Genomic DNA, 19,275 nt, shown 5'->3' with positions numbered 1-19,275 from the left:
AATAATTAACAGGAATGAAACATTATAACATGAGTACCGCTGAAGACAATATAGCCAGAGCTGAAAGCTTAACTTGATTTTCTTTTATTTTTGTTACTATGCTCGTAGATATTGCCAATCACAAATGAATTTCGCATGATATTTTATTTACGTAAAGTACTGAAGTAATGAACATTGTTATATGGGAAGATTTTAAACATCCATTTTGCAGGTTTAATAATTCCCAATACTTTCTACTAAATTGATGTTTAAAGAACTTTATGTTCACTACCACTTGTACCAAATATAAAAAGAGAAGTCTATAGGGGTAGGAACTAATAGGAATCAAGTCTCTGAAAGTGTGGTTTGAAAATTTGTATTGTACATTCCAAAAGTACAATGCTTGCCATGGATTCTTGTTGAGAATTTTAAACAGAGATTTTTGAATCCTATAAGCAGTTTGTAAGGTACATCTTTGAAATTCAGTTGTAGAAAGAAGCAGCTTTTTGAAAAGTATATGGTGTGCAATGAAACTCGTCGATTATTAACCTGCTTTACAAGTATCATGAGATTTCAAAACACTAAACCATTTCCAAATATTTTCTATTTTATTCCAGCTAATATCATTATACATTCTGTCAATCCATTGCATTTTCTAACTAAAAAGACTAACCAAAGGCTAACTTTGCGTAATGCAACAGTGTTATTTCAAAATGAAGTAAATTATTGTAACATCTGGTTTTATTTTAAAGATTTGTCTCATTGTGTACCATTTCAAAACAGAAACATATCTATTCTTGAAAAAGATCATTGTATAGTGATCCTCAAAAAAAGGGCATTAATGGGTGTATATGTAAGAGGAAGGGTCTTGCATGAATTGTTTAAATATCCTTTTCACATATGGGCTCAAGGTGAATGATTCTGTTAGCACCACTAACAGATGTCACAGGAATATCTCAGCTTCCTCAACTATTGTTACATCCATATGACCATTTTCATGACGTTCATAATCCCTCTCTGTCTCCCTCCTGCGAAACATATTTATTGCCTCTTATTTCTTTTCAATGTTACTTAACTAATTGTTCTACTTCAGATTTTAATCATTCACATTTGTAAGTTTGCTTAATGTCATAGCCTACTTAATATAAATTTGGTTTTCAAACTGGATATGGTTATATTATGGCCTAGATAAAATGTAAATATTAAGATGATATGAACTGTATTGTTTCAAAGTGATGTTATTTAGTGTGTAAAGTGTTTGAATTAAGCTTTACTTTTCTTATTACAGAATCCTGTTTTATATTGTGCTGCATTTACAAGTACCTGAGAATTGATTCCTAGATGAATTATCTTGAAGATAGTTTAATAGTGTATGTTGGCCGTAAATAAAGAACATTAGATGGCACCCTACGAAATTTCCTCTGGCCGGGATTTTCCATGCCTGCTGCAGTCCGGTGTGTTTGGTGGTGTGAGCTGACAATATGGCGAGAATGCCAAAAATCGGTTTCGTGATGTTGTGAAACCAGTTCGCGATCGTCTGCTCAGCCTGTCAATGGCGGGCCACATTTCTGGCTACCAGACATCGGGAACCTCATTGTAATACATCAGCATATCATTATAAGGTCAGTCCACCAGACTCATCCCGCACCCCCACCCCCCCCCGAGGTTGGGAGGGGAGAATGAAGGTGCCAGGGGGATGAGGTTGGGACGAGGTGGGAGTGCAGGGGGAGGAGGGGGTAATGGGGTGAAGATGGCAACTGGGGAGGTAGGTGAAAGGGGGTTGGAAGGTTTAAGGGAAGGAGTTTGGAAGGGGAAAGGATGCAGAGAGGGGAAGGAGTCCAAGGGGAGGAAGGAGTACAGAGGGGGGATCTCCATCTGAATGTGCGAGGGAGGGATCTGATGGGTCCATGACTTTCTCCTGAGGAGTGAAGTGAGGGTGGGCGTGGTATGGTGAGAATGACCGAGGGCAGAGTGAGGCAGTAGGGTGGGAGGGTGAGGGTGCGACGGTAGTGGTAAAAGGGACAGCGAGGGTAGTTGGCGGGGATTCGGAGGTAGACACAGACCCTGGGATTGGGAAGGAGGAAGCCGGGGAGGGGACTGTGCATGGGGGTGGGATTTTCGGGAAGGAAGGGAACGCGCATGTTCATGTAGACATCCCCAAAGGTAAAGGATTGTAGCTGGAAGGTCACAGAGGGGAGGTGGAAGGTGGTGCCGGGGGATCAACAGCGATGGGGAAAGGAAATGGATAACTTGGGGAGGGGAAAAGACAGGGGAGCGCATAAAAAACCAAATCCAGACCATTCTGTCCAAATCGAAAGTGAAATGACAGTCATGGCGGGCGAGATCAAGTGCTGCATGGGAGTGTGGTCAGTGGGTGGGCAGAGATGCAGGTCAGCTCAGATGGACAACTGAAAGTGAACCCCAGCAGGCAGCATTGAAAATGCTCAGGACATTGAGGTGAGTGCGACATGTGAAGGATCCACATGTATGGAAGAGTGCGTACAAAAGGCTCCAAAAGGCCCTGCCCACACACACTCCTCCCTCCCGGACCACTCATTGCCCAGCTGCTCCCTCTGCGGTGACAGAGGATGAGGTTGAGGGGGGTCACAGTCAAAGTGGACTCGGAGGGAGAGGACAGTCTCTGAGGTTCCTGAGTGGATGACCCAGGGGTGTCCAGCTGCCGCTCCTCCTCCCTTCGGGTGCCCGAGGGCCCCGGCCTGACTCCTTGAGGGGAAGGAGCAGCTGGAAGGACATTGAAGTGCCCCATTTCCCTCTCGCGTTGCCACTGCAGGAACTCACCCATGGCGCCCATGATGGAGTGCAGGTCTGCACACATCTCCGCATTCTGCTGGACCAGGGTCTCCATGGCGTCTGCCATCTTCCCCATGAGACCTCCAAATGCACACATGTGGGCACCACTTCATCGGAGAGCAGGCGACGCACTCCTCCGACTCGCATGCCACTCGGCTGAGGGCTTCCAACAGCTCTGCATAACGTTCCCCCACCTTCTGCTGACTCTCCAGGATGTGTTGGAAGGCCAAAACTAGAGACTTGACATCTGACTCAACCTCTCAGATGCCTGATCCCCAGCAGTCCACCAAGTGCAGGGAAGCTCGCACAAACCTGCCTCCTGCTGCTGCGGAGACGTGTCCGTGTGATGACCACCAGGTTGTGAACCTGAGCCTGCTGTAGATCTAGGTCCCATTGAGGTGTGTCTCTCAGGGCTGGTGGAGGGTGTGGGTAAGCGCTGTGATGGGTCTTCCAGGCTGATTATTTCCAGCTCTTCAATGGAGGGGGTATCATCTTGGCTGGAGGTGAGGACCTGGATGGAGCTGAGGGACTGGCTGGCTGAGGGTGACGCTCGCTTGGCAGAGTTCCCTGCAAACCAAAGTAGAGATAATTAGTGCATGGCAGCAGAGTCAAAGGCAGGAGAGAGAGCCCTCACATTTGCGTTAAGAGAGGGATGATGTGGTGCAGGATCCTCACTTGGGTGTTCATCGCTGACCTCACCATCGCTGCAGGCAGGGTCCACGTCCTCATTAGTCAGCGTGATGGCACCCTCCTCAAAGTGAGTGAAGGGCCTAATGCAGGCCACTCCACCCCCCGGTCTGGGACCTCTCCCTGATGGTGGACCAGTTATGAAGTCATTTGAATTCTCCTCAGGACAACAGAGCGCGGAATCATCCCAGATTTGCACTAAGTGCGGTAGCAGGCGAGTAAACCGATGAGTGGAGCCATGGACAGGATGAGGACACGAGTTCGAAGGGATATGAGCCTGATGGAGATGTGAGGATATGTGTGAGAGTTAGTGGTGTTGTCCCTTGAGGTGTAAGATCCCTGTGGATATGTGACGGGTTTGTGAATGTGTGAGTTGCGAGTGATGAGAAGAGTGATTTACCCTGGCGGAACAGATGAGATCATTCATCCTTTTTCAGCACTGGGTGGCTGTCCTCTTTTGCAGAGCATTGGCGCTGACCACTGCTGCCACTGCCCCCAAACCAGATTAATGAGGTTGCTGCCCATACTGCAGCCAGAGCGGGAGTAGAGAACATCACGGCGAGCCTCCACTGCATCCAAGAGGTGTTCAAGGGATATGCCATTGGACTGGGGTGCTGCAGTCTTTTTGCCTTTCAGGGCCATATCTTCTTTGCAGCGGTCGTGGGCTGGAAGCACTGAGAGGTGCGCGCGCGGGTGCACTTTAAATATGGCACACGGTGTGATGATGGCATGGCGGCCGAATGAGACCCCACCGTCCTTAGAAACAGCATGTTTCCTGGGAGTGCATATTTAATGTGGCGTGCTTAGACCATAAGATGTAGAAGCAGAAGTAGGCCATTCGGCCCATCGAGTCTGCCATTCAATGAGATCATGGCTGATCTGATAATCCTCACCTCCACTTTCCTGCTGGGATGATATGGCGTGAAAATCCACCATTGAGGACAGCAGGTAAAACATTGTTTTACTCGCCTGCTACCGCACTTACTGCAAATCTGGGATGATTCCGCCCTCTGTTGTCCTGAGGAGAATTCAAATAACTTCATAACCAGTCCACCATCTACAAAGCACAAGTCTGGAGTGTGATGGAATACTCTCTATTTGCCTGGATAAGTGCAGCTCCCACAACACTCAAGAAGTTTCACACTGTACAGGACAAAGCAGCCCACTTGACTGGCACCACATCCACAAACATTCACTCCCTCCACCATTGACACACAGTAACAGCAGTGTGTACCATCTACAAGATGCACTGCAGGAACTCACCAAGGCTCCTTAGACTGCACCTTCCAAACCCACAACCACTACCATCTCGAAGGACAAAGACTGCAGACACATGGGAACACCACTACCTGGAAGTTCTCCTCCAAGCCACACACCATTCTAACTTGGAAGTATATCGCCGTTCCTTCACTGTCGCTGGGTCAAGAAGACAGTTCACCACCACCTTCTCAAGGGCAATTAGGGATGGGCAATAAATGCTGGCCTAGCTAGTGACGCTCAAATCCCATGAGAGAATTTTTAAAAACTCTATAAAGTCCCAAGTCTTTTCTCCTGCTGGCTACCCTGGGATATTAAAACGGGAAAATTCTGTCTGGCAATTGTTTTTAGCAATTTGATTTACTTATGTTTATTTAAGTTGTCACTCCACTCTTCAAAAGCAGTAAAGTCACATCAAACTGTACTTTAAACTTCAAATATCAAATACATTTATTTTATAAGGGATGAACAAATACTTATGTAAAATTGATACTGTATGTTCTGCATTTACATTAGAATCCTGCCACCTATTTGGTTGGATTTTATGCTTCCTTTCCGGTGTTTTGAAAGCAGGGGGCACATAAAACCCAGCAGGTGGCCTTCCTGCTGCCTACTCACCGCCCCCCACCCCCCCACCCAAGCAGTCTGAAGTTTTACAGGGGACAGGGGAGGCATGTGGCGACCCATCCCTTGGGCCCATTGAATCCCTTAAGCGGTAAATTAATGGCCATTGATGGGCTTCATCCCACTGCCGATATTTTACCCGCCATGCAGGAAGATTGGCAGCTTTCGCTGTGTGGGCAGGTGTTGGGCAAGGGGGAGGTGATCTTCTTTGCAGTTCCTCTGGGCCCGTTGGAGGCATCTTGCAGAAGTAATCACCTCTCTTTTAACCATCCTCCCAGGCCTCTTGAACCTGGCCTCACCCCACTTGCTGAGACGCCAGGCTGACCTGTATGATTGTCCTGTAGCCCCAACAGTGACCACCACTTCCAGCTGGCATGGCTGGGATTACAGAGCTGCTGGCCATTTGATTGGGTGGCAGCTCTCTAAGATAGGACTTGCCCAGAAAGGAGTGCAAGTCTCTACCTAAAGCAATTAACACTAATTCCAGTATTAACTTGCTGCAGAGCAGCCATCGGGATCTTGGGCAGGCTCACCATCAACCTTTTAGCTGGAGGAGCAGAGTCCACAGTGACCAATAAAATCCAGCCCTGGATTGCAACACTAAACAATGAGTTTTATGGGGCCTGCAAGAGCGGGGAATATGCAGGTGGGGTATCTTAATTAGGCAGGAGCTGAAACTCCACTTTCCTGACAGTGGATTCAAATTTAGAGATTAAAGCTCAGATTATCGCCAAAACAGAGATCCTCTCCATCGTGGCGAAAATGGCAGACAAGCCCAGAATTCCTAAGTCGTGCCCCCAAACATGGCACTTCCTATTTTCACAGGGGTGGGACTGGAGTCAGGCTGGTGTTCACACGTTCACAGTTTATGGGGACAGCTGGCCATTTTAATAATCGGCTGTCTCCACTGAAGGTGTATTTTTGTAGGCCAGGAGTGTGAAATCCAGAGGGTGCAGTTGAGACCAGGTAAAAGCTGGTCTGAATTTGGTGGATCCATTTGGATAGCCAGGGTACCCCTTTGGAGAAGTAAGATACCCCTTTGGATTTGGTCCTGGGACACCTTTTGGAGAGAGCAGACATCCTTTGGGATAAATAAGGGACCCTTTAGGATGTGTAAGGCATCCTATGTGATTATTAAAAGTAAACATGATTGTGCGTAAAAAGTGCATAAATTTATTGGAACTGTCAAAGAACTGTCAAAGCTGACTAAATGACCAAAGAACTATCAAAGCTGTCAAAGCTGTCCAAGAACTGTCAAAGGCTACTAGGTGAGGTGGCATGAAGGGGTTAAGGGCAAAAGGTGGATGATGAGGGAAATAGATTGGCATGTGTTGGCAGTAAGTTTGCATAGCAGCTATAAAGGGCCATGGGAATGTGGCAGGCAGAGAGGCTATGAAGGGCCATGAGGATGGGTAGACGGGCATGAGTAGACATAGAGGATATGAAGGGACATGGGGGTGGGTAGAGGGGCATGGGTTGGCATGGGGGCGTGAGGGGCTATAGAGATCAGGTGGTGGCATGAAGTGGCTTAGGTTTGCATGGATGGGCATGGGGAGTGTGTGGGAATAAGGTGGGGTTGAGAGGTGAGGGCTGGACGTCTGATTGTTGTTTCAATCCTTTTTTATTTAATTCCATAAAATGCCGGAGCACAGGGACAGCCTGCGTCTGCACCCAGCAGTCTCTGCACTTTTTCCAGGGGCGGTGGGCCTGATTTCTACTCCAGCCCACCCCTCCGCACCCCACCACCCCCACCTAAACGAAAATCAAAACTGCAGGCGGCCTTTTTTAAAGGGGCTGGTTCGCAGAGCCGGGAATTCTCCTGTCTCTGTACACCCGACCCGAGAACAAAAACCTGGGCCTAAGTCAGCGGCCTGTTTGTGGCGGGTCAGCCAGATACAGTCATGTGGTGGGTTCCTACTTGTACTACATTTGCATGTCATGAATATTCATTTTCTTAAAATATTTTGTTTATTAAACGTGTTTATTAAAACATCCTACCTTCAAGATGTGCAGTGTTGCACAAGAATCTCACGGCACCCACATCAAGTTCATTTCAAGTGGCATGCAATAGTAGGTTTTGTGCAGTTCTGTCTAAGGTCAGTGGTTTTCCATATGGAACTCTGTGGCACAAGGGAGGGGAGCAGGAGAATGGCAGCTTGCATGGAGGCTTGGGACCGGGAAGGGTAAGTCAGAGCGGTGAGTTGTTGTGGGGGGGCGGGGGGTTTGAATAGGGTGGGGAACATGGAGGAGTGGAAGAGGGATCCAAGGGAGAACAGAGGTGGGGTTGGGGCATGAAGGGGTGAGGTAGGAAGGGCCTAGCATCCTAGGTTTGGTGGGGGGGTAGTTGGACTGTCAACCAAGGTAAGAAAATGAGGGGTCTAAAGTGCAGGGTTAGTACTGTTCACATGTGGGTCCATCTCAGGGCTTTGGCTGTTAGAGTCCCTTGAGTTTACCTGCAACATTTCAATTACCCCGTTGAGAGTGATCTCGCACAGTGTCCTTTACAATTCATAGGAGGGAGGGCCAGCTGAGCCTGCAAGGATCAGCCACAGAGTGGCGAGTACAATACTGGACACTAACATGAGCATTCAGCAAAGAGCAAATTCAAAATGCAACATTATATCTTCCACAATAAATAAAGGAACTGTCTCTAACTCCACTAAACATAGCGTCAACTATGAGACGTACCAGTACATTTGGCTCCCTGACTAAGCTAGTCTCAACAAATAACAATGATGCACACATGAATAAAGAAATCAAGTGATCAGAAATATGTACAAGTGAAATTTAAATTGGAAAAACCACCTGCGCGTTCTTGGTACTCTCAATAAGCCTTATGTTAATGGCAATGGAGTTGGGCAGGAAAGTAGTGGCCTTGATGCAGAGCCTCCCTGTTTGTCCAGGCCGCTCTTTTATAGCCTGCCCGTAGCTGCAGCATAGTCAGCTGACGGCGGGTTTCACCACTGAAAAGCTAGCCTTGCCGCTTGATTGCACATGTCTCCCATGCACGCCACCGGCACTTTAAATTTTAATTAGAATCCCGTGGGAAATGGCAAAATGCAAACGAGCGGAAGTGGCGCTCACTTCTGGTCCCACTGTCAGGAATGGAGCCCCACGGTTAAAATTCTGCCCTAAGAGCTAAGCTAACTCTCGGTGAATAAATTTTACACAATGTAGTAATTCTTTTCTTGAATATCTTATCACTCTGGAGACTAAGTTATGCTGATTCTTGGAAATACAATTCACATTTTTTTTCTCTCTGAACTGATCATGCTTTTGTCAAATAGATTTCAGAAACAATAAAAAAATCTCTTTGTTTAGAGCAAAACAAATCTGTACTAATCTCTGCAAAAAAAAGAGTTACCTAGACTTCTAGGATATTGAAAGTCCCAGCTCTCAGATTTTAAAATGAGCTGTCAGTCATTTCCAGCTGAGTCAATCACACACATTGTTTAAGTTTGAATCATTTCTCTCCCCGGCCATTAAATGATGTAACTTGCAACATTGCATTCAAGTTAACTTTCTTCAGGAATCTGAACTCAGCTGCTCTTTCACTTTTAATACACCAACCTGTGACTGGATTTAAAAGAATTACCAAAATAAAAGAAGACAAGAATAGGACATGTTTTTGTTCCATGCAGCCTGAATGATCAGAGCACTTTAGCCACATAAAGATATACCATCGACAGCTGTGATGCACCCCTGATCTGATTATTTTCACATAGACTGGTCAGCCATTGTTGAAACAGAACAATATAAGCATATTTATGTCTGATACAACACATGGGCATAATTTCTGTATCTGAATTGAACTGGACCAATTTAGAGTCAAATTCTGTTAAAACTTGCAAAACCCAGGACCTGATATTTAAGTGTTTTAAACTATATTTATTGTACTAGTTTTCTAAGAAGAAGGGTCCAAAACCCTTTGAAAGAAAGGAAACTAGGCACCTTTTGACTCTGTTTGAGAAGAATACTACTGGTGATTTTTTAATATAAAATAAAATTGCACAAATTTCACAATTAACCTCAATTCATATTCGCCATTGTCTCTTAGTTTTCAGGCCTCAGAAGACTGAACTGACTTACACTGGGGCTTATTTTTTTGTCATATTGAAGGAAACAGAATTTAAAAATCCATACCACTCACATCCGATTCCTTCCAGAATGCTTATAACCGTCTGTTCAATTTCCCAATCAAACTTGGCCGGAGAAAGCATGCTAGTGATTTGTGATTCTGCACTGTTTTGACAGATCCATCACCTTTAAGATAGAATGCATTTTCTGAGCCAACATCTTAGCCCAGGACAGCTGAGAGCACAAACCAATTGAAAGGTATGAGTGCCCCTTTGTCTTTAATTACCTCTATTCTGATGCAATTATGTATTATTGGACCAGTACAGTCATAAAGCCACCGTAACAAAGTCGTAAAATATTTATCTGAGGGAGAATTAATTGTTTCTACGTCTTTAGTCTCTAGTCCTTAACCTTAGAAAATACAAAGGTCCCTTAAGTAATGCAATAGGAATATTGACCAACTAGGCTAGGGTTAATTAAAATATGTTATAAATCCCATCATTTTCACACAGTTTCATTACATAGAGGATTAAAATAAGTTACGCTATGTTACATTCCTTTATAAAAGCGGTTATATATACCATCTATTAAATAATGATATTGCATATTTTCTTTGTGAAAACAATTTTAAAAGCTAACTTAAATTGTTTAAGTACTCTGCTATGGATTCATCTCTGACTAACGTAACGTTTCATAGGCTTAGATTTTATAGCTGGCGATAATGCAACAGTGTTCACTGCTGCCCTCAAAGAAAGCTGCTCACAAAGATCTAACAATCTCTGTGCCATGGTTTTTCCCTTTCCCAATGGCAGTTTAAATCTGGCGCCAAATCAAGGGGCTGTTATGTGGTGCAAGAGCATGTGGTCAACAAGCAGCCAATCACACCTATGCATTCACACACAACAAACCAAGAAGTTGAACACTTAGGGCAGGATTTTGAGCCACCATTGGATAAATAGACCTATCAGCCAATATGCCTGTTCCCCAGCGTCATCCCGCCTCCAGGCCATGATTACGGAGGTAGGACGTGGCGGGGTTGGGGGGTGGTGGGGGGGGGGTGGTTGGGGGCAGGGTGGGGTGGGGTGGGTGGCAGGGTGTACCCTGTCAAAATCCAGGTGAGTGACTATTTCCTCCCTCTCACTGGTTGTGGGTTTGGAACCTGGAAACAGCCCCAGTCTCGGTTTCCCACCCCGGGAGGGAGAATCCTGCCCTTAATATCATTCACTTATCATTTGAATTTTCAAATGGTGAAATAAATTATTATGATTAGGTTAATATGGAAGCTAAAACAAAGATAAGCAAACTTAAAAAAAATAAAAATATGTGAACTTCTTATCATTAGGACAAATATAACATTCATTTTTCAAAGCCACTGATGGTGTATAACAGTAATTATGAAGTTATTATGTCATTAAGAATTCAATTACATCTCACTGAACTGGGTTTAACTTTTTCAAAGGTTTTTACAGCAAGACTAACAGCATAAGCATGGAAGTTCTCATCAATTCAGTTGATTTCCCATTGATTGCAGTCTGGCAGGGTCTTCAACAACACACCCTCAGGAGAAGTGTAGAATCACTAACACCAGCTTCAAGAGTTCCACACTATTCTGCGCATGTGCAGGCTCCAGAAAGTGCAGTCAGTTTCAATAGAATAATGGTGATGAGCAGCTTTGCCATCATGTCCACCTGAAAACGGGGGCCAATATTCTTCTGGTGTTTTTTGTCTGATTTTATTGTCTGATTAATACACTGACAGTCATTTTCTAACCTTGGTCTCATGGTGAGGAGATTTGCAAGCCCATCACATATTGGGAAATGGCAGGCTTGCCACCCCATTCATTTACATTCAATAATTTTAATGGGTGGAAAATCCTGACAACATGCCCATCATTTGCCAATATGTGCAGCCAGAGGGTGAAGTTTGCCGCATGAGTGATGTGAACTCAGAAAACTACCCTTTGTGACTATTTCAATGTCATTATAAATAAATTGCTTTTGTTCACAGATTATTGTCCATTTCTGTCTATTTTGCAGAAAACACCTGTCCCTTGGTTGTGTGGGCTTGTGCAGCTAATCTTTCTCCAAAATCGCTCTTGTTTTGTGGGGGCTTTTAGAGTTACAGTGCTTTTCACATTGATATTGAGTAGGAGGATATACCCAGAGTTCTCCAAATAATTGTAGTTCTGGTACAAAGGTGTTACAAGATTTTGATTGGTCCATGCTCCTAAGCGGCGTAAGAGAAGTCTTAAGCAAACCATGACATAATAATAATAATGCTCCTAATAATTAAAGTTATGATATATCCTTGGCATGCTAATAGTGTTTAAATGGGAATATCTGCAGCTCAGAGAAAGTATTAATGTGCTCAGCCAAAATGAGTATGAATACTAAGGCTCCTGGACATCTTTCTCTCCTTCATGTAAAAGATGAAAAGCAAGCTTTCGGAGAGAGAGCCGGAGGACTTTTTAGAAGTAGAAGGGCAGACCTAATTATTGATAGGAGTAATGCTAATTTATTAATGCTTCTCCTTCTGAGGGGTACATTTACAATATAAACACGGCACAATGTTTTATATATGGTATTAATATAGAAGGAATGTGCTACTTATGTTTTACACCTTATAATTAAACTGATTGACCAAAGCCGTGTTCGGCTTTGGGACGTTAACACTGTGCATTTATTGTCAACACATGACTGTATTCAGTTTAGGTCATTTTGATTGCAAGTCATTATGGATCAGGATCTGTATTTTTATTCCTGTCCCTTAGTTGATCCTCATATCAATTGGTATAAATTTAGGAGTAATCACTGGCTGGTGTCTTTTGTTAAATCTGGGTGGAGATTTTCACAACACTGTTTAAAGCAATCTGAAATAAACCTCTGACTTTCCAGCCCATCTGCTCATTGACAAGCTATGGCAATTTTCTCTCTGCAGGATCGAACTTCATCTGGAGCATCAACACTGATATGGATCAGATTGGCTGAATGGCCTGTTTCAATACTGTACATTTTAAGTGATGGTTATATCATATGTTTTTTCCCTAGAATCTTTGAGTGGATCAGTTGCAACTTTGTAGTTAATGTGAATTTTCAGTAATAGAACTTTAGATTTCTGGACCATTTCAGACCATTATTTTAGCATACTAATGTGGACATAATTAACAATTAATTGGCACCAGATTATTGAGAGTTTCCTGTAACAATTCATGCTTTCTTAGGATATAGTTTTGTAGAACTTTAAGTAAAAACCAAGTATGATTTTTTTTGAGACATGGGCCTGTTGTCTAGAAACTGACACTTCAAATGGCAGAAATTAGGATCTTTGTGCCAAATATAAAGTTGTTTTTTTTGGAATGATTTTAACAATCTATTCAGCGATTGCAATTGTATACTGGAAATAGAAAATTTATTCTATAGGTATATTTGCTACTTAGGTTCTATGTTGGTCATTGTGGAGCAATTCATTAGCAACCGAAACTGGAAATCATCTCTGCAGCAAAGCTAAGAGGACCAGAATGGAGAGGACGGTGAGGATCCTAAGTAGATCCTTGGCTTCAATGTTATAGTTGTGATGATCTGTGGGTGCCAATCGGGTGGTCAGACGCTAAGGCCCACAGGTGAGTCCGAAGGGTGGGGACGGAGGGAAGTGCACATGTGCCTCCCAGCAGCGTCACAGTCTTAATGTGAAGGGTGGTGGAGTCGCCTCTATTAATCCCTTTTTAGGACCACTGGTTAGGCCATTGTGGAGTTTAAAAAGTAGTCAGAGCTTGTGCAATTTTGGAATGGATCTGGAAATGGGTGGGTTCATTTCAAGAGGACATCTAATGAATGGCCATGGTAAATTTAGAAGTAAGGTGTGGGCCTTCTAAAGATTTCTTCGCAAAATAGGCGCAACTATGTTGAAGTTAGAGGTTCCTGTTATTTCTGTGGCTCCGTAGTTACAGGATCAGGGGGGTATTATATCTCATTTACAATTTCAAATGAAACAGTTTTATTATTTTTCATGTGAAGATTATGCACATGAAAAGTTTGATCTTTTAATTCTGGCCATCCTATTTTTTAATATCCAGATATCTTTTTATTTGCAGATGAATAGTTCATCATCCACCTAATGCCCTTGTGCTAAGTTTTGTCATCAGCATAATTTCTACAACAAACTGAAAATATAGCACATCAATTTATTTCAAATAATGAGACTAATTTTAAAATGATTTCTCCTGGGAGCACACTTTCTTCTGATCAGAATCTTCTTATAAACCTACACTATAAGCGTGTTTACTTAGAGAAATTGGTAGATATTGATCAACGTGCGTATGTCAGTAGACTTCGCTGGTGTGCAACTTACAAAATGTTTAATAAAAATACCAGCACACACGTAAAATAAATGATTGTTTCCTGGCAGCACTATCTCTTGAAAGTCTTTGAGTAAAACATTTTCTTTGCAGCTCATTGTGTTTCTAATTAGACTGGAAGAAGGCAGAAGCACTCGGTGTCAGTCAGTGTTTAGCATGCCCTGGAGCTTAAAGCTCCTGTGGGTATCAAAGTGCACTAATTAAATGAGGGGTTCACAATACAGTACTAAACATCAGAGAGAAAGAGGGTCCAGTGTCCTCTGTGCCTTTGAGAATCTATTGCCCGCACTAATTACCCATTGTTGAATTGACTTCCCATTCTCTTAGCAATGAATTGCCCCCTTATTTTACCACCTTCATTTTGGCCGCCTAATTAATCTTATGGAAATCTCTTGAAGCCAGACTTTGCAAAGGTTGTCCCAATGTTTATAATTTGATTTGTGATGATAACAGTAAAGGCACTCAGTGATGGAACAGTGTCATTTTTCAGCACTCTTGAGATTTGAAGAGGCTATCAATCTTTCCCACGTGCACAGAAAACTGATATCCTAGAAAATTAACTTCAATTAATAACACAAATCCCCTGATACTCTATAAAGTTGAGCAGCTTTGAAAGGGAACCTTCAAAGCTTTCTCTGAATTGCTTTTTATATGCAGACTCTTTTTATTACAGATTCTTACTGATAGAATAGCAGTGGTATTTTTTTACTATTGTTGAAGACTTGGATTTTAATTTTATATTTTTTTGTAATGGCATCAGATTCTTTATTCACTTTGAATAGTGTCACAAAATATTCCTGGTGCCTCAGTGTAAAATGATAATATTAAGAATATTTTTGATGGTCGTGATGACTTTTTGCATCCTGTCCTTGTGGGAGGGTTGAGTTCATTTGCAATTTTATAATGGAACTGCTCTAAGTACTGTATCTCCACTTGTAAAGTATGTAAGTAAGTGCTGCAAAAAACATGTTAGTTGATCAAAAAATAACCATCAAATAGATTAACCACAAAGGATGCAACTCCATAATTTTGGTTTTGTAGTGTAAGCACTATGCCAGCAAGATATGATTTATTACAAAATACCCTGAATGAAAAGGATTTATATCTTTACTGGGACCATGTCAAGTATTGACAGGGAAGCCACATGAATTAATTTCCAAGTGTGGATTTCAATGTAGGCAAATGTGAGGTCTCCCACTTTGATCCTAAAAAGAACAAATTATAGTACCTTTTTAAATGGTGAAAAGCCAGAAACAGTGGCGGTCCAAAGAGATGTGGGCATTCAAGCTACATAGATCATTAAAATGTCACAAACAGGTACAGAAAATAATCAAAAAGGCTAATGGAATGCTGGCCTTTCTAGAAAGAGGACTAAAATACAAGGAGCTAGAAGCGATGCCTCAGCTATACAAAGCCCTGGTTAGACCACACGTGGGGCAGAATATCTTGTACACCTGACCCAAACAAGCGTAAAATGACGCGCGATGACATCGGGCAAGCGTCCCGACATCATCGTGCACTCGCGCAATATTTCAGTCAGTGAGCGCGCGCAGGATTTGGCAGCGCACCTGCCAACAACTAACAGGCCTATTAAGGCCTTTAAAGTAATAATTAAATGAAATGCTTTGCTGCCCGTCCAACTTTATGGATGGCGGGCAGGTGAAAGGGTCAAGTGGCCTTTGGATTTTTTAGGAAACCTCATCCACGGGCGGAATGAGGTTTCCAACGGCAAATAGAAATTAAATTAAAAATTTTAAATTTCATGCATGACATGTCTCTGCTTATGTGACAGCGGCACATGAGGGGACATGTTTTTAACATTATTTAAGTTTTTTATTTTTGAGTTTATAAATCTTCAGCTCCCTGAGGCAGCTCTGTGCCTCAGGGACCTTCCATTGCGCGCATCCGCGCACATACGCAAACCTCCGCACTCACCCTCCTCCCATCCCCACCCCGGCAGTGCTGCAGCCCGTGTTTCACGCTGGCTGGCCGTTAACTTTGGCTATCCAGCATGAAATCCATGTCGGGGCCCGATCGCAGGCGGCAGTCAACATCACGACCGTCCCCGGGCCCACCCGCTGTGCCCGCCCGACAAGGCGATAATCCCTGCCACGGAGTACTGTAAGCAGTTTTGGACCCCACAGGCCAGATTTTCTAATACCGAAGGGGTCGGGACCCAGCGCAGGCACGATTTGAAACTCACAGTCCCAGAGGTCATCTCATGATATCGAATCCTCCAGGACAGTTTCAAATTTTCAAAGAGCTGGCAGGGTGGAGGGAACAGGCAACCTATCCCAGGCCAATTACCAGGCCAATAAGCTCCTTAAGGAGCTTGTTAAGGGGCATGTGTTGTTGCCAACGTGATTTTCATTCTTTATTTCGGTGAACTGAGGGCCAGGATTGCTGAGGGACCCAAAGCGCAGGCGACTGATGGCGGTAGTGGGGTTCATGGTGGGGGGAGGGTTGTGGGGGAAGCAAGGATAAGAAGGTGGCTCATAGTGGGCCCACCCCTTCCCAATGCCAGGACCCTCGATCAGGCACTGAGCGCCTTTGAACAAGGGACCCCGCCGCACAGGTTTGCTTGCCATTCTTCCCAGATGACGAGTCCCTGCCCTCAGCTGGGTTAATACCACCTGCAACAGGATGAGGCCCTTAAATGTTAATTCAGGGCATCAATTGGCAGTGGGACGGGAAGGCTGTCGATGGGCCTTCCCATCCCGGACTTAGTCAGGGTGGAGGAGGGAAAGCAGCAGGATCCCCACCCGCCACCCTCCTGCCGGGTTCAATGCACCAAACTTGTCTTGAGGGAGGACATGAATTTCCGTCCTGATTTTCTATTTAAATTCTTATGGTCTGGTTCTATGTTAAGGGGCAGTATTTTATCTGTGGCACACCATTCCCAATGGCAGAACATGAAGTGGAACGCACTTCTGTTCTTGGGAAGAATTTTCCCCCCGTTGGGGAGCAGTGCAGGAGTGGGCGCGGGCAGGCGCGCCTCCGATCGGTCCCCCCGATCGGGGACCGTGCTGCCATTTTACGTAGGCGGACCAATTGACGTCCGCTCTGTATGCAGGCATCACTCAGCCGGGAGCGCATGCACGCGAAAGAACGCACTGATCTCCCTGAGGCTAAGTGCAGCCTCAGGGAGATTGGCTCAGAATTAAAACTTTGAAGTTAAATGTTGAAAAAAATTTGCCTGACATGTCCCCTCATGTGACACTGTCACATGAGTTGAGATATGACCATCACTTTAACTCAAATCTTTATTAAATATTTTAAAACCCTCATGAAACCTCTTCCCACCCGTGGATGAGGTTTCATGCTTTTTCTGAAGCCCATCAGGGCTCCCGGCCCTAAGGTTGGACGGGTAGGTACATTAATTGGGTTAAGGACTTTTTAAATGGCCTCAGTAGGCCATTGACAGGTCGGTGGGTGCATAGCTGATTCGGCTGTGCCCCCGCCGACCTGAAAATGGAGATGACGCGGGGTGAGGTCGGGAGTTCCGCCCAACGTCATCCCGCATCATTTTACGCATTGGTGAGCCCCCCCCTCCGCTCACTGACCTAAAGATCCTGCCCTTTGTGTTGGGAGTTGGCTCCCACACGATTCCAATGAAAATTTAAAATGCCAGCAACATGCTCAGGAGACACCTGTGATTATGCAGTGTGGCGGGTTTTAATTGGTGTATCCTACTGTCAACCTGGGCTCGGGCCTCAAAAAAGCTCTGGAAGCTGCGAGTTACACAAAATGTAGGAGTCGTGAGAACATCAGACTGGAAAGTATCAAATATAAACCCACTATTCAAGCAGGTAGAGAGGCAGAAAACAAAAACTATAGGCCAGTTAGCTTGACATATCTCATGGGGAAGGTGTTAGAATCAATCGTAAAAGACGTTATAGCTGGGCATTTAGAGAAACTCAAGGCAATCAGGAAAAGTCAGCATGGTTTTGTGAAAGGGAAATCATACTTAACCAATTTATTGGAGTTCTTTGAAGGAGTAACATGCGCTATGGATAAAGTGGAACCTGTAGACGTGCTGTACTTGGATTTCAAGGAGGCATTTGATAAGGTGCCACATCAAAGGTGATTGCGGAAAATAAATGTTCATGTTGTAGGGGGTAACATATTAATATGGATGGAAGATTGGCTGGCTGGCAGAAAACAGAGAGTAAGCATAAATGGGTCATTTTCTGGTTGGCAGGATGTGACGAGTGGAGCCCCGCAGGGACTTGTACTGGGGCCTCAACTTTTTACAATTTATATCAACGACTTAGATGAGGGGAGTGAAGGCGTGGTAGCTAAATTTGCAGATGACCAAAGATAGATAGGAAAGTTGTGAAGAGGACATGAGGAGGTGCAGATGGATATAGAGAGGTTGATTGAGTGGGCAAAAACCTGGCAGATGGAGTATAATGTGGGAAAGTGTGAAGTTGTTCACTTTGGCAAGAAGAATAAAAAGGAATATTATTTAAACAGAGCAGCTGCAGAATTCCGAGATGCAGAGGGATCTAGGTGCTCTAGTACATGAGTCATGAAAAGTTAGTATGCTGGTACACCAAGTAATTAAGAAGGCTAATAGAAAACTATCCTTTATTACGAATGGAATTGAACATAAAAGTAAGGATATTATGCTTCAGTTATACAGGGCATTGGTGACACCAGATCTTAAATATTGTGTGCAGTTTTGGTCTGCTTGTTTAAGGAAGGATGTAAATGTGTTGGAGGCGGTTCAGAGGAGGTTTACTGGATTGATACCTGGAATGAGCGGGTTGTCCTATAAGGAAAAGTTACATAGACTGGGCTTGTTTCCACTGGAGTTTAGAAGAGTGAGGGATTACTTGATTAAACTATATAAGATCCTGCTTGTCTTATGAGAAGAGATTGAGCAGTTTAGACCCATACTCACTAGAGTTTAGAAGGACAAGAGGAGATCTAATTGAGGTATATAAGATGCTAAAGGGGATAGACAAAGTAGACATGGAGTTGATGTTTCCCCGTCTCGGGCATTCTAGAACGAGGGGCCATAGTTTTAGGCGAAGGGGTGGTAGATTTAAATCAGAGATGAGGAGGAATTACTTTTCTCAAAGGGTCATGAATCTGTGGAATACATTACCTCAGAGTGCAGTGGATGCCAGGACGCTGATTAAATTTAAGGAGGAGATAGACAGATTTCGAATTAGTAACGGGTTGAAAGGTTATGGGGAGAGGGCGGGAAATTGGAGTTGAGGCCGAAATGAGATCAGCCATGATTGTTTTGAATGGCGGGGCAGGCTCGAGGGGCTGAATTGCCTACTCCTGCTCCTAGTTCTTATGAACAGTTTTGTCAAGGTGAATGCGGAAAGGTGTTTCCTCTTGCGGGTGAGTCCAGAACTAGGGGGCACTGTTTTATAATTAGGGGTTGTTCTTTTAGGACAGAGATGAGGAGAATTTTTTTTCTCTCAGAAGGTTGTGCGACTTTGGAACTTTCCGCCTCAGAAGGCAGTGGA

Source organism: Cetorhinus maximus, chromosome 22 (assembly GCF_964194155.1).
Source record: "Cetorhinus maximus chromosome 22, sCetMax3.hap1.1, whole genome shotgun sequence".
Taxonomy (NCBI): Eukaryota; Metazoa; Chordata; class Chondrichthyes; order Lamniformes; family Cetorhinidae; genus Cetorhinus; species Cetorhinus maximus.
The sequence above is the reverse complement of the archived record's forward strand: the minus strand, read 5'-3'. Positions refer to the sequence as shown.